This window comes from Podarcis raffonei, chromosome 9, assembly GCF_027172205.1.
Source record: "Podarcis raffonei isolate rPodRaf1 chromosome 9, rPodRaf1.pri, whole genome shotgun sequence".
Taxonomy (NCBI): domain Eukaryota; kingdom Metazoa; phylum Chordata; class Lepidosauria; order Squamata; family Lacertidae; genus Podarcis; species Podarcis raffonei.
In genome coordinates, this window is record NC_070610.1 from 31,300,444 (window position 1) to 31,323,059 (window position 22,616).

The following is a 22,616-nucleotide window of genomic DNA, read 5'->3' on the forward strand; positions in this document are numbered from 1 at the left end:
AGCAATAGGCTATACTACAGGTTTAACTACTGCAATATCGCCAAACATTCAGAAGAACTGTAATGGTTGTGAATATGTGTTTGAGAGTGTTCCCTACAATTAAAGGAAATGAGTGTGCCTTTAAAATGGTCTCTCTTTGATTCTGTTGATCAGTTTGTCATCTGTTGTTAAACCACTGTCTCACATGAACTACACAATCTAACTGATATTACACTTTAATATGTCTGCATGACTGTGGCTCTAGGGGCAAGAGGCAAGTGTAAAATGTTCCAGTTCTTCAGTACTCTAATGGTAGTGAAAACCTCCATCCAGCCTCTCAGAGCCAAAGTCTATTCTATATACTTCTTTCACGCTAACATCTAATATACTGAACAGCAGGGAGTTGTAGACTGCTATAATGACTCATGATTTAGTGAGATACAGTGGCATGTTTAAATAGATTCCAGACTAAATACCTGTGGGCAAACAGCATTAAGAAGTGGTATCAGTACTACTGATTATTCAATGAAAATGTATCTTAGTTCATAAACTAATCAGATTCCTAATGATTATTAGTCCCCCAGGGGAGAGAAAATTAAGATAGAAGTAGTTTTTAAAATTACCTTTTGGACTAAATTCTATTTTATTTTGAATAAGTATGTATATTTTATTTTCTAAAGCATTATGTAGTAAGGTACTCAACAGCTCCAGCTGAAAGATCTGCTACAGGGTTACAGGGTAGCCCCAACTCCACTACAGCAGTGTGGTTAATCCTACCAAGCCACAAGGCAGTAGAATTTTAGGATCAGAGCTTTCCTCCACCTAGATGGGCTACCTTCCCAGGTTGACAAGCCCCATCTGCTCCTTCTTTATTGCTGGACTCACTACTAGTCTCGTCGCTCAATCCACCAGAGCCTATCTTTGCATGCAATGAAAGTTCCTAACTCACTGACGGTCTGAGATCCATTGGCTACCCTCATCTGGTTTAGATGGCCATTTGAAGCTGGGATGTGGTTGTTGTCGCATGTGGAGTGCAGGGTGGGGATGAAAGGTGGACAAACTACTCCAGAAGGAGCATGACTTCCTCCACACCACAGATACTACCCCTCCTCTAACACACCATATGGCACAAACCCCACCAGCTTCAGGAGTAAACACCATGGGAACATCTCTGGAAGAAGAAAAGGCTAGACAAATCCAGAGGCTGTTGGATGCCTTCTTGTACACCGCCTTCTGGCAACTCCTTCAGCCAAGCTGGTACAAAATGTATCGCTCTGCTTTCTTTTGGGCCACATCAGTGAGGACAAGAGGGAGATATTGTCATCTGGGCAACCCAGGACCTCCATACACACGGTCCAGGCTTGCACCCTGGAGATATCACTTTGGTGCTGCTTTCAGCAAAAAACAATTCGGGAGGCAGCAGATACGAGTTACCATCTCTGAAGTAACAGCAGGTGCCGTGATTCCCCAGTGGTTTGACTTCACCTCCCGAGGCACACTCCATTGTCTCTTGAGACAGACAGATGCCAACAACAACAAATCCTACCAACCTCCTTCAATACAATCTTTATAACATAAGGAGCTGCTTTATACTGAGTCACACCAATGGACCTCTCAGTATTGTGCTTAAATGCTTAAATATTCTGCCAGCCCCAGAGACAAAACAATGCTGGGTACCCGAAGACCAAATGGTCCCAAAGATTCCTTCAGCCATTCACAGCTACCTTAGCAGTGAGAGACTGCATGGAGGCAATCACTTCACCTCCACAAAAATGGCCCAAGTGCTTGTTAAACTATATTCTATTTCTTATCCTATCCCAATTACAAGAAGGGCTGACCTTGCTTGGCATTTGACTGTCCATTGCAGTCTTTAGACAGGGCTGGCTAAACCCTAGCCCAGGGGCCTGAACCACACCTGCAAGCCATTTTTTCTGGCCCCTGGAAATACACCAATTCTGGTGCTGCCAGCAACAAAAAACCAAAACAAAGCAAAACACACAGCACATTGGTGGCTTAAATTTCTCTCCTCAACCCAGCACCCTGAATGGGAATGCAAATCACCCCCCTCCTAATCATTAGATTGATAATTTGACAAGCAGAGGGAGAAAAATTCTACTTCTCACTCAAACTAGGAATTTGTAGGGATGCAAACTCCACTCCTGTGGTCTGCATTGGGGAAGGGTGTGTTTTTTAAGAGGATAAATTTCCCAGGAAAGAAGGATGGGGTTAAACATCATCCCACAACACAAACCCTATTACCCCAAGAGTAGTTGATGGCAAGTGTATTTTTGTGGATACAGCCTCTTTTCCCTGGGTGAGAGAGATATCTCAATTGACAATTGACTTGTCCATCAAAATGAAAGATTCCCTCACTTTTCCACTTCCTCCCCACTCAAGCATAGTGCATTTTCCTGGTCATCATGGCTTGACTATTTTTAATAATAATAATAATAATAATAATAATAATAATAATAATAATGATGATGATGATGTAGCACTTGCTTTAAATGTTAAGCATTTGGAGGCACCTGAGTCTACAGACAAAACAGTATTTAGTATCCCATTCAAGATAACTTGTTAATGGCACAATCTGATTTTAGAATGTGAGTTTGTCATCCAAATCACCCACTATTTGCCTTGCAGTCTGGGAAGAATACAGAGCTGACACCCCCACCCACCCCCAGTATTTAATCTCTTATGTTATACATTTCTATTAGATTTGCAAAGAATTATCAACAAACAATACCAAATCAAAATAAGTGATAAGTACTGCAATATCTTGCTCAATTCCAGATTAGTTACTATTCTTACTATAAAGAAGGTGGTGTCATAGAACTTGGGACTTGACAAAGTGAGGAGGAGTTTATTATACATTGTGAATGTCTAGCACAAGAAAGTCCTTTGGTACAGCTAAGATAAGAGTGTTCTATTATGACTAGTAACAGCCTTCTCTATTCAATCTTCTCAGTTCTTCTGACCCTTGACAATCTGCATCAAGTATGTGGATAAACATCACTCTATCAGTGAATCTCCATCTTCTTCTTCCTTTCAAATTTGAAGTAAGAGGTTCAAAAAAATGTCAACCAAACCCTGAATAAGATATTTTGTGTCCTGCATAACACTAGATTATTTATTCTGCCACTTGACACAGGCTTTGCCTTTTTTCTGTGTATGAGATTTCCCACCTTAACCTTAAATTATTCTCTCCCTCTGGTATTCATTGATAGTCTCTGAAGCTCAGGCTTTATTCCCCTTCAAGGTTTATTCATCCTCTAAATACTCATCAGCCAGTGCAGGCTATAAAGAGAGTTCCCAGCAGTAGTTTTTAAAAATAAAAAAGATAAAATGCTCAGCCTCTGAACACTGAAGGCTCTAGTGACAGTACCTGGAATGCCTCCTGTTGACAATGATGGTTATCACTGGGGGCAACTGAAATCTGTTCATTCTGAACTGTCTTCAGAAATCACCCTTATCTGATTGTTCTTTCAGATCAAAAGAAATAAGAAGACAAAGTAAGCCATGCATATTCTTGCCCTGTGCACTTTGTTGTTAAAAGAGGGAGGAATCCCACTAGGAACCCTAAACCACTTTTAGATATTACTAATCTTTTCTGTGGATTTCTGTTTTCTCCCCCTTCATTTACTGCCAACTGCCATTGATATTTTAATGGCACAGAGAAGCAACTGTCAGGAATTACCTGTGCAAAACACATAGCAGAATCTAGATAGACAAAGTAACATATCTTGCTCTAAGGGAAATTACATGTAATTCACAGTATTTACTCCCAAGATTAAACCATTTCCCCTTGTTTAATAAGGTAACTGTAGGTCTCTAAAAATAACTTCCTGAGCTTCTGAATGTGGTATTATTCACCCTATATTTTAGGCATTTCTGAAGTGTGTTCATATGTTTGCTTACATCATGTTCAGTTTCAATTATGTAACTATGCTGTCCTGTTTAGAAGAGATGAAATTACATACCAGAATATGCCTATTACATCAACAGAGCCAGCACTACTTTCATGCAAATAATCTTTCTAATACAGAAGGAACTGCCTGCCAGTTTAATAGAAATAACATAAGAGTACTTGGCATTCCCTTAAAAATGTGTTTCTTATCGGACACAGGAAGTCACTTTACATTAAACTGGGATTTAACACAATGTAACATGTCAAATGCTTAGTTGAAAAACAAATTGGAATAGAGTTGCATACAGTACATCTGAAGTATTGCAATCAGCTTCATACATTAAGACACTCACACATGCAGAGTTTAGGAATTCAAATGGTGAGGCAGTTTTTGGACCACTTCCCAATACCCAGTGGGATCTTAATGGGACCTCTGCAAATATAAAAGCAACCTAAGCCCCTGAAAAACATCTGAACAAATGAAAGAATTTGCTCCGGTAAAGGTCTCTAAGCCTGTAATACAATTGCTAGAATAACATATTTCAGCATGTTTTCATTAACCCATTTTTCATTGTATGATTTCTTATTTTGACATTAATCGAATCAAGGAATTAATTTTTCAGCTACCAATGTGTATCCTGAATATACTCTTTTGTTGCAGAAGAAGGTGGTACTTTGTTGTTGTTGTACCAATGCACCTTAATGAAGTGTAACTGCATCTGACCCTGCTATTTTCTGTCTTTGTTCAGTGACACATCCAAGTGCCTTTCTCATTTTTTCAATTTTCACTAAGAAGCAGTAAGATCATGAAGCGCTGACCATCTTGCTCGTCAACTTCCAACTTCCTTCTCATTACGGTCATTATTTTTTTTAAGCCTAGCTGTAATGTTTTTTTAAAAAACAATGGCCTGCCTTGTACACTAACCCCTCGTATGCTGAGGCATTGCACTTGCACTTCTGGTTCAGGTTTTGATATTGGACTAAGGAACATGGATGACAACTCTCTAGGATACTAGGCTACCATTAGCTACAAAGGAGAGAATGAATGAAAATGCCTCCTGCTGTCCTTCTTCATTAAGTAGGAACTGGCCTGTTCTAAACCACACTAGTATAGGTCCTGGGGTCAAATCCTGATATAGAAGGGGAAAGACTGTTACAGTCTTTCTTTTTCAAACACTCCACTCTTTCCTACAAAAAGAGCTTGTACATTAAGTACAAACTTACCACAACCTGACACTTGGAACAAAATAACTTTCATTATTGTACATGAAATGTACAGATGTTATAAACTATTTCAACAGAGTCCCAGGATGTTGAACAAACAGTTCAATTCTCAGTTCTTGCAATACAGGTAACTCACACCTTATGTGAGGGTTCGGTTCCGGGGGTCCACGTGTATATGCAAAAACACATGAAGCCAGGAATCCCCAGAACTGGTCCCCCTGCAAGGTGGCCTGAAGTCTCTGGCAGTGTCCCAAAGCCTCCCCCCTGCCTCTCCAAGGCCCTGTAAGTGAATACCCAGCTTTGGGAAGGAGGCAGGAGAGCTCTGGGATGCTGCCAGAGCCCTTGTGCAGTCTTCCCAAAGTCAGGTAAGCCTGCAATTGAAGATTTGCACAGGTGTGTGTAGGGAAATAACTGGAGACTGGGTTTCTACTACTCTCCATTTACCGGTAGTTATTCCCCTCCCCTGCAGACCTGTGACTGAGTAAGTTAAATAAGCGTAAGTTGCAAGTTACCTGTATATATATTCACCCAGTAGCTTCAGGACACAGGTACTGACACTCTTGATTTCTAACTGACTAGTTTATTTCCCTGAGGCCATGAAGGTCAGAGGACTACATGAAAACACATACAAAAATCACAACACAAAATGGTTCAGAGTTTGTTTTTCTAAGAGTAGCCTCTTGCATATAAATAGCATGTTAATAGCAGAGCAGATTAGGAAGCCACAATTTTTGTTCTTCAGAACTAAGTTTAAAACTAAGTCCATCATCAAAAACATTAACTGGGACTTCTTAGAAGGAATATTGCTACAGTGCTGAAACAATGAATATGTATGTCTAAATTATTTGCTTCACCTCTAAAAAAAACTATAGGTTATGCCAGTATTTAAATAAGTGTGCTGAAAACCAGAGAAAAATTGTTTAGAGGTTGAAAATTATTATTTATACATATTTTTTTAAACTGGGCCTGCAATATTTTTTGATTCGCATTTTCTGTTTCTTTGAAAACATTTCTCCTTTTATGCATGTTCAGTGACACTTTAACAATGACCGTTTTCATTATAACGCATAGTTAAATCTGATTTTCAGAACAAGGATTAGATTTGAGTGATGTTGTTGGGAATTGCAAACTGAAATGCAGTAAAATGAAATAGTTTTTGTTTTGTTTTGTAAGAAAAGGGTCTTTAGAAATGTTCACATGAAGTCATGTGTTGGCTGTGATGCCAATGAAAATTGTCCACCTATAGCCATTTCCCTTCCTGGGTTGTCGTTTCAGGAGTGGGATTTATTTATATTTGTCTGGTCCACAGTTGGGGATGAAGGGATTAAAACCCCTCCCTGCTCTAGTCTTATTTTCCCCAACTGCTTTTTTAAAAATTAGAAGTGTGAAGTGCAGCCACACAATTCATGTATCTAGTTTGGCCCTTAGCCATTTCATCCCAAACTGCAAATGGCTAGGACACTTTCCAACTGTAGATTTCTCGTCCTTATACACAGTCAGGAGTAATTTGATAGAGTCCTAACACAGCTTCAAATTCTACTGTGTGATAAATATGAAAAATGTTCCTGCTTCTCAAGTCACTTCTGACACAGCTTTGCATTTTCTCTGCCATCCTGCACCTTCAACAGGAGACAAAACAGGCAAAAGCTTTCTACTGCACTGCATGCTGGGAAAGCTTTTCTTGATGGATTTCTATCCTGCAATTGTTACAGGCAAACCTTCCCCCGCCCCCCATACAAGATCTATTTCTCTTTGTTAAACTTGGAAGGTGTCCCATTATTGTTATCTATTCCAGGAAAAGGCTTACAGGAAGACAAGAAAATTGGAGGGATTTGGCAAGCCTGCATTGTGCAAGTAGAAGTGCTCTTCTTGTACATCACTGGATCCAGGCCACTGAAACTACTATGGCTTACTTCTAAGTAAATATATGCAAATGAAAATATCCTCCTGCAACTGGAAGTGCATACGCAAAAGACTATACCATGGACATAGAATACTACACACTGTAATTCAATATAAATTTTGTAATGATGGATTTTAAAATTATTTATATATATATATATATATATATATATATATATATATATATATACACATATCATTACAAAGTTTATATTGAATTCAATTATATTGAATACACACACACACTTAATCTATACATGGCATGTTATAATAAATACATATACAACAGATTTACTTGATATGTTAAGTCACATATACAATGCTATAAAAACATCCAGAAGATGCAATCTAGGTTCTATAAATTGCTACAAATATTCTGTTCCTCATCAATATAAGAAAATTCAAGAATTTAGGAAATGATATAAACCACACTTTTTTGCTTTTGTTAGTGTTGAACTAGTATAAGAAATCCACAATAATTTTCAACCATTTACAGGTGGATGAGTTGTCAGTATATATGTTTTTGCACTTGGAAACCACCCTTTTGAACACTTTAACAGAAATTACGGTTGGCTCCTGCCAAAGGTGTGCACTTTTAACACCCACCTGTCTTTTGCCCAGCCCGTGAAGTCAAGGATTTCAAGCAGCAAAGCTTTTACTCAGAGCAACATTTTGCAGATTATAAGTCAGAAAATACTTTTTTCTTAAATACCTTAATAACCATTGCCATACAATGCCTTGTTCCACTTTATGATGCTAAGAATATATTCAGTGTAGCAACTGCAGTCTAGCCACTCTAACAATAGCTGACATTTTAACAGAGACCTGTGAAAGTGAGTGCATACATAGGAAAGCATACAGCACATGCTAACAAGGGGAAAAAATACTATGGCTTTATCCCTGGCAGATGTAAGGTAACTTTCTACTCTTCCGTTTTATGAAAAGAAATGATTGTATTGGTTTTGTTAGGAAACAGCATATCCAAGGAACCTCCTCTCTTTCCCAAAAGGATAGACAGTTATGAATAGTTATCTTTCAACGTGCCTCTCATAGGAGCACTAGAACATTCAAGTCTATACATTAGCTATTAAAGTCTAAATGCTAACCCTGGAAAAATTCACCACAAGAGAAGAGCAATTTTCATATAACTGACAAAAGACAAGTTTGAACAGAGGATACTTAAAGGTTGACATGCTTTATTATAGTGGTATTCACACAGATTGCTGTTTCTCTGAAGAAACAAATAGAGACCAGACCAAATGTTAGGGAACTGAAATAATATTATCAAAAATGCACTTCAGTAGAAAATAGGACTGCTTTTGTATCTCATATAGAGTTATATTTTTATGGCAGAAAGCCCACACAAATTATTATGTTCCTAGCACAGGGTGCCTGAAATTAGCCACAATAGCACCTATTAGCAATAATAGGAGCTCTTCACCTTCTCCTCTTGCACACTGCAGACAATCTACCCTAAGGAGAATTATAGATAATGTATCTTTCTCAGGATTTACAGGTTTGCAGCACATGTAAAATACGTAAGGGGAAATGGATGGTATAGTCATTAATTTGCCATTCTTTTCCAGCCACAATTATGTGCAATTATGAGAGTTTCTTATAGTTTGGTATGAGGATAAACTTATACAAAAGTTTCTAAGCACGATTAAAGACAAAATTTATCACGGTGAAGCACTTTTCCTAAACTGGTTTGATTCTTCTTGCACATGGAATACAGAACAATGCAGATGACTTGCATTGCATACAAGATGCTCAAAACCCCCATCCTTTCCTTTCACAAGGTTTTGATTAATTACTCACATTATTTTTCATGAAGGCCTATGTTATCACTTTTCTCATAGAGCCCAATGGTAGAAAATAAGACTTAGTGCCTGAGAGAATTATTAACAAGACCCCTAGTGATTAATGCAGGTGAATGCAACACTCTGCTCCTCTGTGACTTAGCAACCTGAAGTCTGAACTGCTTACATATTTTGAAAGTTAACTTAAAATAGAAAACTGAGCTTTTACAGCTCAGTTTAATAATGATAATGTAGGTGAATGGAGCCCTTTGGTGTGATAGTATAAACATGCATGCAAAGGCTACTTCCTTTTTTCTCTCATCAAGTGGCAGCTACTCCGTGCTGCTTTCATAAGCTGTTTTTAACAGCCTCACAACCAAAATACAAATAATTGCAGGCTGGTTGGCAACAGCCCCTTCCTGGGCTTTTGAGTGGGTGGTTGTAGACCAACTCCAGGTGCTTTTGAATCAGAATGACTTTCTGGTTCCTTTTTAATCAGAGTTTAGCCTCCACTTTAGCACTTGATCACTCTGTATGATGAGCTATGTTGGAAAAGAGACAGAAGAGACGGTGACCTGTTACTGATCATCCTAGATCTGTCAGTTTTGAAAAAATATCAATCATGGTGTCCTTCTGGGTAGGTTGTCAGAGCAGGGGTTGGGAAGTACTGCTTTTCAATGATTTTGCTTCAACCTGGGTGGGTTAATCCAGAAGATGGTACCTGCCAGGTATGGCTCAGCCCATGAAACCTCCAGTATGGGGGTTGTACTGAGTTCATTCTTATCACCTGGAGTTTTGGAGTGCATTGTCATCTATATGCAGATGACACTCAACTCTGTTTCACTTGTAAATCTCAGATAGGTAAAGCAGCGGACATGCTGAGCTTGTGTCTGACTGCAAATGAACTAGATGAGCGCCAATAAACTGAAACTCAGACAATACAGAAACATTGTAAGTAATTCCTCAATTCAGACACATGGAATTCTGCCAGTTTGGGTTGGGTCACACTCCCCTTAAAGGATCAGCTTCATGGTCCAGAGGTACTCTTGGATCTACTACTATCACTGGAATTACATGGTCTCCTTGACATGGAGTGCCTTCTAACAGCTTTGGATAATGACTCACCTATGCCCATATATCCTGGATTCAGTGGTATATGCCCTGGAAACCTCATGCTGTAGTGGGGATGCCTTTGAAGATGGATTGGCAGAGTAGGCTTTGGCATGTCATAATGAGCCGTAGATGAGGGTGGGCAACAGAAGCAGCCCCCATTCCTTCTGAGCCCCAGCCGCAGCTCTCCTCTGTTGAATGACAGAGGCATATGTGCCACATGACCTGGATTGTATCACCTAAACTAGCTTGCTTCCCTCAGGTGTGGTGAAGGATGCTGTCCCATTGCCAGCTTGGATGGCAGTTACAAAGAAGCTCTCCTGAGGGACATTCACTTGGTGCCGACTCTGATATAATTTTGGCACCAGGTGAAAACTCTTATTTACTCTCAGGTATTTGAATGTTGGTGGTTATGTCTTTGGGATTATTTCATATTGTATGTGACCATGCCATGCTTTCTGGGAAGAAGGCAGTCTGTTGCTTGAATGTATAATGACTTATGGATGTGATCATTAGAATGGATGCTTTTTATTCTGTTTTAATCTCTGACTTTTTCAGTGTATTTTTATATTATCATATAGTGTTGCAACATTGTACCCCACCTTGAGGTGATTTGTAAAAGGCAATTAAAAAGTTTAAATTATCACCATCAACATTTTTTTAAAATAATAATATTAGACTGGAAGGATTCATTCTTGACAATCCATGCTGGCTTCTGCTAATCACTGGCTTGTTATCAAGACAATTACAAATTGACATTGTTATCAAGATGATTACAAATTAGAGTAGATTTTATTGTCTTCCTAGCTATCAAAGTCCTACTGATTGGATTCTCCCTTTATGATGATCAATTTATTACTATTTATTACATTTCTATGCCCCCCTTCACCTGAAGATCACAGGGCCATTTACAATATAACCCTGTTGTTTATATTTCTTTTTCTAATTTTAGCCACATGCTCTCGATGGGGTTACCATGTCACCTCTCTTGAAGCTCCATGCAAGTGCACATATTTTTGACACATAATTTGCTGTTTTATCTAGATGCAACAAACCATTATTTGCACTGGCCATTGTTTGCAAGTTTGGATGTATGGTGTGCCACTGCGTTAAAGGAAAGGGGATGAGAAGAAAGAGTTGGGAGGGCTACATCTCAATAAACTCTGATTTTTTTTATTCCCTAAACGATATATTTCTGCATACTACTGCACAGAAAATAACAAGACCATATAACCCCTATATGCCCTCAGTTTTTAAAGCTTCCTAGTACAATTCATTTTTGAGTTAGTAAATCCCAAAAACCAGTTTAAATGAATCCCTCACACTTTTTCATTTTAAAGGTAAAAGTGGCTGCTATGTTAGTCTCACCAAATCCCATTTATCCTTTTTTCAAGGTTCATGAGCTCTGAATTTATGGAATCTTGGCTACTATTGAGAAAACTCATTGAGGTATAGCCGAGGGGCGTTTAACCATGTACAACTGCAAGTCCCCATGGTTGCTACATAAATGCTGTTCAAAATAATCAAGACCTGCTGATCACCAGATTGCTAAAAAATGAAATACTTCAAAGTCATGGACAGTACACATAATCATAACTCAGTGGCTTTTTAATTTTAGGATTGTGGATACTGAGAAAGTTGCAGCGTTTTAATATATGCCATATGCATTAAGATTTTGCAATCCAGCAGGGTCCCACTTTATATTAGCTGTGATAAAGCATGGTACAGTATGGATCTTCATAAAATCATGATAATATCATGAAGTTTAGTACATTAATTTGTTCTGTTTTTGCATTTTGTCTCCTTCATTGTCTACATTAAAAGGTTGTGGGACAAAGAGGAAAAGAAAAAGGGTATACATAGACTAGATAAAGGGAAGAAGGAAATGGTGTGGGCAAGTGGGATAAATGGTAATAGTTTGACTCCAATAAACAGAAAAAAGTGAATGTATCAAACTCAAAATTTAGCTCTAGACAGTCTTATAAGGCTTGGAAGGAACCCAAAGAGTAATCTAATCTAGCCTTGAGGGTGGAAAAATATTTCAAATTCCTAGCAACTAATATGACATTTTTAGGTACTAGACTCGGTACGACTGGAAAAGATATTTAAGTAGATATCTTGTGGTTAAAAAAAAAATTAAATGGAGCTGCACTGAGCCTTGATTCAGATCAGAGCCATGGGAGAATTCTTTCTCACCATGCCAGCTTCCTAATCCAAATCACCCTGCTGGAACTATTTGCCTCTTGGGCCAAAACATACAGGGACCCTCCTATATTTCCCTCCATGTTATAAATGCTGTTGTTTTGAAGCTGGGGGGACTCAGATGAGTGAAATTGTATGGAGAAAGGGTTAAAACCATACCCTGTCCTGAATAGGGTGTATCAGGAGTTTTATTTAGCCCTTAAAAATGTAGCAGATCTGCTGCTTTCATGTCTAGCTTGACCCTGAAAATTCCTAGGCGGTAATATCAATTTTTTCCAGCTTCATCCAGTTCTCTGCCTTACAGCACATCACCAGATGTTCATTTATTATCTTTTAAATCTCTTTACTGGGGGTCAAATACACCAATGACAGTTCGGGGTGGGGAAGAAACTTTTTTGTCAGTCTTCCATGACTCCCTATTCCAGATAATCATCAACAATGTGTAAATTGCCATTTGCCTGCCTTATTAATTTACTGAAAGCTCAGATTCTCCCTTTTCAGAAGGGCTGAGGAAAACTTGCTAGCAAAGCTTTCTTATGTAGGGTCCCAGCCTTCAGCATCCTTGAGCCACACAAGCAGCATGAAAGGGGAGTTTTTTAGCCACTGAGAAGTCTTCTCACTCTTTGTGCTGATTGGAGCCAGGGTGAAAGGAGGTGAGTCAACTACTGAGAACTGGCTTCTAGGGTCACTTTGCAGAAGGAGCACAGAAATAACACTGCAGAGGAGGAGTTTTGTATGTTCTAAAGTGAAGCATTTAGGGATACTGAAAACACAAGGGGCTTCAGTTTCAGGAGAATAGTATGCAAGTTTTGTTACATACAACTTCAAGGAAAACACAACATTCCAAATAATTCACTGATGTACACGGACAGAAAATAGTAGATCTGCATAACTAAAAGATTATTGTATAATTTTGGAAGGCAGTATGACTGTGACTATCATGAAGGGACCCTGCACTTCTGATTTTACCACTACACTACTGGGAGCTAGGGGCAAAAAGTGATCAAAAATGCTGTTTAAAGTTATTAGTTACCGGTACTCATAATATCAACAGGTGTTTAGCCTGTTCTGATGATTTCATGTAAGGAAGGAGCATAGAGGATTTAAAAATCCAGAATTTTCTCAATTTTCATAATAGACAGATCACTACTTCCCTTACCATCACGTGAAACTCCTTGACAAACCTGAAATATTGTAACATTTCCCACCAGTTAGATCCTTACCTGTGACCCAGCAAAACGGTTTTTCATCTTAGCCATTGTTTTACACAAAACATACTATTCTGGCTTTTGGGGTCATTTGAATCTCAGCTGATCTGCACATGTTTGCAAGCAACCTGCATACACCCTCATTTCAGCAGGTGGTCAGACTATATATATAAATACACTATATACACACACACATACATACACACACACACACACACATACATACATCATTTTATTTATATACCACCTTTCCATAGTTCAAACCATGTTCAAGGTGACTTATAACATGAAAAATACATAGTTATCACATAATAAAAGTAGTAGTAAACAATAAAGCAAACATCAATAAATAAAATATCAATAAATACACAACCAGACTGAACAACATTAATATCAATAACAACAATCCCTCCCCCCCAAAAAACCAATATCCCAGCCCAAGAGTATGACAACTCTTTTAGATGACCCCTCTTCTGCAAAATTTGTTGAGACTTTACCCCAACATGTCCGGAGCACAATGTCACTAGCCTCCTTCAAAAGAATCCCTAAGATTCAGCTTCAATATGAATCACCAATGGAAGAGACCAACTTGCCCATATGTGTGACCTCTGGGATATGTTTGCTAACAAACGTCTACTGTGTTTTGTGCCATTTGAGAATACTACAACTGATGAGCAATTAGTGCTATTCAAAGGAGGATGGCCAATGAGGCAGCAATATGGCATAAAATTCTGACTACATTGCAATTTCAAAACACCATTTTTTTATGATACATACATATATGTGAGGAAGAAAGAACATGCAAAGACCAGACAGAGGCTGAGAAATGTAACAACGCATGTGTCAGCGCTGCCCAAGGTCCCAGCTCACACAAGACCAACGCTGCTTCGTTCTTTAGTATAAAAGTCTTTATTGAAGTTCAGTTTCACTTCCACACGCGCAGCGTGCAACGCTATGTCTGTAACTTTAGACCGCCGAAGCTCCATCTGAATCTCCTCCCCCCTGACACCAGTTTAAGATTCTAGCCTTACTCCACCTCTTCCTCTGTTCCTTCCTTCTCTGGGTCCGCCTGCTAGTCGGGGTCTCACCCTTCCTAGACTCCTCTGACGCTGAGTCCCCTGACTCTTCCCCCTCCCTCCTTCGGGCTTTAGGACCTGGCTCCCAATCCGGGTTTTCTGCTGTCCCGCGCTCCTGCACATTTGAACTTGGCGCGCGCGCGCAGCCTCCCACTTTCCTTCTGACCGTTACACTAGTGTCACTGCTCCCTCCTTCGGGGAGGCTAGCTGGACCTGACCTTCCCTCCGTTTCCCCACTTTCCGATGGGGGCGTGGTCATCCCTGACTCATCTTCTCTCCCCGCTGGAGGAGAGGCTGGTCCTGACTCATGTGACTCTTCCCCCCCACTGCGCTCTGGTGGGGGAGCTGGTCCTGATCCTCCGCTGCTCCCTTGGGAGTCCCTGCTGGCCCCTTGCTTCTGGTGCGTCCCCCCTGGGACCCCCCTTGCCCTTACCATAGGCGCCCCCTTCTGGGAATCTTCTGATTCGCTGGAGAAGCTCATGGAATCTCTCGGGTCACTGTCATATTCCCCTACGCTCCCCTCGGATTCCTCTCCTCCGCTCTCTATTTGCTCTCTCCCCTGTGCTTCTGCTCCTGAGCCTCTGACAGCATGGATGAAATATAACTGATAAGTTCTCCACTACTGACCAATGGATTAGCTATGACAAACCTGATGCTAGTTGACAGATCGGGGGAAAACCATAAAAACAGAAATCCAATCGCAGATTCTTGACCACAAACCAGAAATGTCCACAGCAACATTTTTGGTTTTTAAGATTTCACACGTGAGTCTCCAAAGAAAGGAAGGGCAGTGATTCTTGTTCCTTCAACGCATAATGACACAGAGATCTCAGACTAAACTTTCAACCCAGAAAACATTCTTCATTTTAATAAAACTCAGGGTAGTGTGGATGAGCTGGTGAACTGGTCCTCATATACACTTCAGAATGTGTGAACAGTGGTCAATTGTGTGTCTGTGTTTTCAAATATGGTAGGCAATATCTGCTTAAATGCCCATATTGAATAACCCACAATGATGTGCATGTTCCAAAATACATTTCTCTTCCTAGTAGAACTAGCACTGAAGTTGATCAAACTCTGGGTGAGTCTAGACACAGAGCCATTGGTAGGGCTTGTCACTGTTGACACCAAGAAAAAGGGAAGAGTCATCTATACCAGGGGTCAGCAAACTTACCACATCTCAGGCCGGTGTCTCCTGCACCGATCACGCAGCAGGCCGGAACGCGGGGAGCGTGTGCCCATATGCATGCACACACACTATTTCTGGCACACTTCCGGGTTGGAGGAGCACCGGAAATAGCTTGTGTGCATCTGCATGGGCCTCCTCCAACCCAGATGTGCACCAGAAATAATGCTTGTGCATGCGCAAATAATGCTTGTGCATGCACACAAGCTATTTCCGCTGCTCCTCTGACCTGGAAGTGGGCAGCCATGCAGCACAGTGCCGGTAAGAGCGGGTGGCCGCAGCGGGCAGCAGGGGTTGCCGCGGGCCGGATAATCGAGTCCCTCGGGGCTTATCCGGCCCGTGGGCCTTAGTTTGGGGACCCCTAATCTATATGTTTGATACAATATCAGAAAATCACTGCAACAATGTGTTTTATGTCCTTCAATTAATCCATTTGTGAAATGTGTTGATTGTACATAGCTGCTCAAGTACATGTGATATGGCTGCTAAGCCCATGAGACTTTTTGTACCCATAACTCACTATTATTGCACTTCTATACTTCAGCAATATATTTTCATGTTTAAAAAACTGTCAGGTCAATTTAGACTGCACATACTGCCTAGGTTTTTGTACTTTACCTTGTGGGTGTTATTCACCCAAATGACTTACATGACTTACTGGAGAAGATAAAGTCTCAATGTTGGCATGATTTAATTATTATTTTTTACTTGTTGGTACATTTTGAGGTACATTTTACTCCAATACCAGACTGGTGCAGTCTAAAGGAATGTGAGCAAGGAAATTCTGCAAATGATGGTTATTTAAAAAATGAAAATCTAAACATATTACATCTTTTTAAAATGATAGAAAAAAGTAAAATATTTTTTAAAAAATATTTAAAAAATGAAAATCAAGTAGATGGTAGACAAATATTTATAAACAAAGCCAAAATGGTGTGCTACGGTTTTCTAGTACAGTACTGTCTTGACCACAGTTACTAAAAACAATGGGCCTTGTAACAGTCTAGCAAATGGAAAGTTTTGTCCTACCTCTTCCTGTTTGGAACACTTTCTGTGTTTTCTGCTTATGACAAAAGGTATTCCGGTGGGGCACAGAGGAATTCTGTAAGACACATAGTACAAAACAGGAAGTTATCAAGGAATCCGAAAATATTTTTGCAAGTATTTTGACATGTGTTATAGCCAACAGTATCCAGATTTGCCCCCCTGATGCAATGATATCCTGCAAGTTCTTCTTATGTGTGTGAAAACGCCTTCAATAAAAAGACTATTGGCCATTAGTGAATCTGGCATTAGATTTGGAAACTTAGGATGGCATGTAGGTTTCTCTCTGCCCAGGGAAAGGAGCAATGCTGGTGAGGGGATTCCATCATCACCAGTTGCTGTTCCATTGGCTATCACCACTAGAAAAACCTGAAACACTGTGATTTTAGGCAGAGCCGGTTGTTCCAGTTCTCGTAAAGCTCATCTAGTGAGCCGCCAGGGTGAGCAGGGTCCTGCAAGGCCTGACGAAATCCATCAGGATCCATCAGCCTCTGCGGGCGAGCCCAAATAGGTTCGCCACCCAAGCGGGGGGGGGTCAATCCTGGCTTTCAGAGCGTAGTGATCATACCATGGCACTTCCACAAGGGGGGACATGATCACTATACCCGCCCCAAAGATCAGATCCAGCGTGTGGCCTGCTTGATGTGTGGGACCCAAAACAAACTGGGAGAGCCCTAATGTCGCCATGAAAGACACCAGGTCCAGAGCCTGAGAGGAGGGGATGGCATCGGCATGAACGCTGAAGTCCCCCAGAACCAGTAGGTTAGGGAACTCCAAGGCCCAGCCTGCCACCACCTCCAGCAGGCCTGACAGGGTGGCCACCATTGTGCTAGATGGTTGGTACACCAGCCAGACAGCCAAGCTCTCCTTGGTGCCCCACACCAGGCCAACACATTCATTGCCAGAGATCGATGGTGCTGGCAGAGCCTTGAAAGATCAATCCTCCCGGATTAACAATGCTACCCCTCCCCCCGACCCACAGTCTGCGACTGATGGAGGATGGAGAAACCTGGGGGTGCCATGTCATGCAAGGTAGGATGATTTGAAAGTGTGTCCGTCAAAAACAAAAATATCAGATGTTAAAAAAGAAAAAGTAATGAGAAATTTCAGCTTAGCTTTACTTTTAATAGCTGAAAATTTGGGGGGAAAGTATATATTTCTGTATCATTGCATGTTGAAGCAGTTCATAATACTGAATTCCTTCATGTCATGCAGTTTTAAAAGAACTGGAAACCCATAGTGTTTGGGAAAATAGTTTTGTTAAGTGGCCAGGGGGGTACAATCTACACACACACACACACAATATATATATATATATAATTTCAGTCTGACAAAGTTGTGTAATGTTTAAACCCCATTACACCATTACAGTCTAGATATCTTCCTTCCGTGTTTAGAAGCAATTAAAGAGAGAGAGAGGAGAGAGAGAGAGAGAGAGAGAGTCAGTGTACACTTTCTAATTGATAAGTCTGAGTATTAACTCTGCAAAATCCATGTTGCATTGATGTAAACATTCATTTTATCAAAAGGTCATTCCTTCTGGATTTTCTGCCTACATTTCCTGTATTCTTTCCTGAGGCGTGCTTGAAGTATCAAATTAAAAAGAAATATAACTGTAGATTATTTAAGATTTCTTTGTGTAAGTGTTGCGAACATTTACATATGTGTGTGTAGTTTCAATGAGCCTCATTTGAAGCTTATGCTTCTCTTTTTCTAATTAGCTCAGATTATGGAAAACTAAAATATTTCAATCAGTTACATGCATTTACCTAGTTATAAATCACATTGAATTTAAAGGCACGCTTGTGTAAAACACAGAAGACTGCCCTGTAAGGTTGCAACTCAAATTCCACTGAAGTAAATGGCAAATCTTACCATGATTTTAATGGATTATACCTTTAATGAATGGAAATATTTTTATGGCATATTGTTCTTCACTATACAAGGTCCCCCTGCCCCCTTTTAAGTTCAGCAGGTTTAGGAATGAAACCTGCTGAGAGGCAACATCCCATTTACAGTGTGTCAACTATATGTCACACACACTTAAAATAATTGGTATCATATGACAAGGTAACATTAAAGAACTGTCCTCCCTCTGATATAATCTATGGGCACCTGTTCAAAATATATACATGATAATCAAGGTACTGTGCCTTTACCCTTTCCAACTCAACTTGGCATTAATTAAACTGATTGAAGTCAAAATATTGTACAGTCTGTAATACTTCCAGTGGCTATGTTGTATGAGACGCAAAAAATTAATTGTGCAATACAGCTTTTCGAATCATATCACAGAAAAGAACCAAGAATGCAAGAAAACATACAGTTTGTATACCATTGTTCCAGCTTAATTCAAAACAAGAATACTATTTTAAAAGAATCTTTAATAACAATGTTATTAAAAAGGGACCGTAAAATGTGGAATATATTGTTTAAATTAGCATGAGTCAAGGCCAAATTCCTTACCAATTCTTAGTAGCATTTCAGTAAAGCTCCATGCCAGCTAACCCAGACAGAAGATTTTATCCTAATAAAGGAAAGCAATTCCACTTGTATTGACAATAATGTGAAGAGATTGTGCTTGCTCAAGGAAGGACAACATTATTATTTAAATGTCTGTCTTTCCCTTATTTTGGACCACCTGCAGTACAGAGAGCCTTCCACGTATATGTGCGTGCATATGCACACTGAAGGAGAATTTGCGGCTGTATTCTCTACGGAGTACCTGATGGACCAAATTAATTATGAAGCTCCTGTCAAGAGAGGCCTCCATCAAAACCACTCCAAACAGGCCAAAATTTTATGGTTGTAGGAGACAGAGTTATTTTGTCAGCGATTTCAGTCAAATGCATCAAATGAAGAAAGGCTTTTATTATAAAAACAGGATCCCTATTACAAAAGCTATATAACAAAGTATGTTAACTCACATACACTTCAGTGTCCTAGGTGGGCACCTTTACAAAGGAGAAGGAAGAGATCCAAAGTGTGTTTGACATGTGCTTTTATTCTGGCTTACTTCCCCAAAGCGACCCCTTCTATGGTAATCAAAGCTTCTAGGTAGACTAACTACCTGTAGCAGAGAGGCAGGCCTGTACCTCCTTTTGTGGGGTGCAAGGTGAAGGGCACTTTTCAAGGAAACTGATTATCTTGACATATTTTGGTCTAGATACAGGCCTAGCTTTGGCATGGAACTGGTTTTGGTTCCTTCTATGGATGACCTTCTACTGGAAAGGGACTGTTGATATTCATATTGATAATGCAAGAGCGGGAACTGCTAGGTTGGCAGGAGCAGGGACCGAGCAACGGGAGGCTCACCCTGTCGCGAGGATTTGAACTGCCGACCTTCTGATCGGCAAGCCCTAGGCTCAGTGGTTTAGACCACAGCGCCACCCACATCCCTTAATAAGCAGGTACTAGCTTCCTGATGTTGAGTCAAACCATGGGTCCATCAAACTGAACACTGTCTACACTGATTGTCTCCAGGCTTTCAGTCAGGGGTGTTTCACAGGCCTACCTACTACCACTGAGCTATGACCACCCTTTCCCACGAGTTACTGTGGCAATTTGCATAATAAAAAAAATTATATTGTATGTCCATATGGTTCCTCCTACACAGTTATAAACCAAATACCTGTGAATTATAAATTGAAGGAACAGGCATATTTAGGCATCTGACCAACAAATGTCTTCTCACAACACCCCCACCCCGCCAAAAATCCTTGAATCTATTGTTAAGTGCTAGCACAAGCATGCCAATTAAATTAGGTTAATAATGTAGTCTCATGATAAAAGTAGATTTTAAACACCAGCATACTGGTGACAAGTGTGCCAGGGCTTTTAAAATCAACACTGCAGCTGCATCCTTTGATATTCTATTAGGACTTACATCAACTGTAACACATTGTAAAGAAATACATAATGCTCTATATTTACCATAGTAAAGGATGGACAACAAAATAGCTTTGTAGTGAAATGGCTTCAAGTAAGTGAAAATTCATAGTTAAAAATTCAAATCAGAAAAATATTTGATGAGAAGTCTGAGAAAAGATTATCTCTATCTCATGACATTTGAAAACGTGCAATCTCAACAATAATGAGATAATCAACAGTCATGAGATAATTCCTTTTGTGGGGGTGGTGAGATACAAAGAGGGACTAAAATACCTGAGAAAATTTGGGAGGCAAGTAGGCATGTGTATGTACCTCCCTGCTCAAGATGGAATGTGTGTGTGTCTGTTTGCCAGGGCAAATTATGAATAGTTGCCATTTTTCTTTCTCTAAAGATGCCAATTTCAGTTTAATGTGTGCATTATATGTTATATATGTCATGGCATCTTCTAGATTTGTCAGCAGCCTTTGCCATGGTTGATCATGAACTTTTGGACCACCACCTTGGGGATTCAGAGCACAGCCCGACAATGGCTACGCTCCTTTATCTCAGGTTGGGGACAGAGGGTGGCGCTAGGGAGTTGTCGCTGCGGCATTCCTTGGTGTGTGGAGTGCCGCAGGGCACAATTCTTTCCCCAATGCTTTTTAACATCTTTATGCACCCCCTTGCCCAGATTGTCCGGAACTTTGGGCTGGGCTGTCATCAATATGCAGGTGACACCTATCTGTTGATGGACAGCCATCCTGACTCGGCCCCGGATACTCTGACCAGAAGCTTGGAAGCTGTGGCTGGTTGGCTGCGTGGGAGCCGGTTGAAGTTAAATCCTTCGAAGACAGAGGTCCTCTGGCTGGGTCAGGATGACATGGGGTTGGGGGGCCAACTCCCACCTCTTGTGGGGGCTCAATTAGTGCCAGTGCCCTCTGTCAAGAGCTTGGGTGTAACCTTCAACGCCTCTATGGAGGCGCAGGTTGCAGCTACAGCAAAGGCAGCATTTTTCCATCTCTACCGTATTAAGCAGTTGGTCCCTTACCTTTCTCGTCCCGATCTGGCTACAGTGATCCATATGATAGTCATCTCTAGGCTTGATTACTGTAATTCGCTCTACACAGGGCTGCCCTTGAAGCTGACTCATAAACTCCAGCGGGTGCAAAATGCCGCAGCGAGACTCCTTACGGGGTCCTTGCCGCAGGATCACATTCATCCAGTGCTTTACCAGCTGCACTTGCTCCCGGTGGAGTACAGGGTCAGGTTTAAGGTACTGGTTTTGACCTTTAAAGCCCTATGCTTATGGCTTTGATCTATGAGCTACCACTAAAACGAGGCTGCATTTTAAGCTGCATTTTAAACTGTATTCTAACCTATATTGTTATATTGTTGTTTTTAAAAAAATGTTTTTACTGTATTTATATTCAGTGTTAGCTGGCCTGAGCCCGGTCTTGGCCGGGGTATAAATAAAAAATTATTATTATTATTATTATTATTATTATTATTATTATTGTTATTGTTATTGTTGTTGTTATTGTTGTTGTTATTATTGTTGTTGTTGTTATTATTATTATTATTATTATTATTATTATTATTAGATTTATGTAATCAGAATGACCACTTAGCTCAAATTCAGTGATGCTTCCACTTAGTCTATATAATACAGCATGCTTCAAATGATTGGAGGTGTTCAATGAAAGAGGTGATCTGAGGCAGGTGAAGCATGATCAGGTTAGGACTGCCAAATTGCTTGTATAAATCAGTTGAAAATGGATTCCTCCTCCATTCCTAATTGAAGCAGTATTCAGGTTTTTTGGATGCTGTGTTCAAGCAAAATATCCTCTAAACATATGTGTAACAGCCCCTGGTGGTTTGAAAGTTGTGCGGCTTAATGCTATGTTGATTAAGGGTAAAACATCTGTCATACAGGACTTGTTCCTAGATGAATACGCTGACTTGGCATGCAATCTTAGAAACCATGTTGGATGAGGCTAGGGGTGTAAACCTTTCTCAGTTATGTACAACATTCATGCAGCAGGGACACAACCTGGAGGATAGAGAGATGGAATGGTGCTAGGGATTTTTCATTACTGTTGCTTCTACTA

At 40.2% G+C, this 22,616-nt stretch overlaps 1 protein-coding gene across 1 annotated transcript in view; it reads right to left on the reverse strand.

Annotated features, from left to right (window-relative positions):
- The window catches only part of TENM3 (teneurin transmembrane protein 3), a 1,264,592-nt gene that overhangs the window by 447,751 nt on the left and 794,225 nt on the right, over positions 1–22,616 (reverse strand). The window contains exon 6 of the mRNA XM_053402551.1: positions 16,623–16,695. The gene's annotated coding sequence lies outside the window, so the exon portion shown is untranslated. The remainder of the gene's footprint in view (positions 1–16,622; positions 16,696–22,616) is intronic.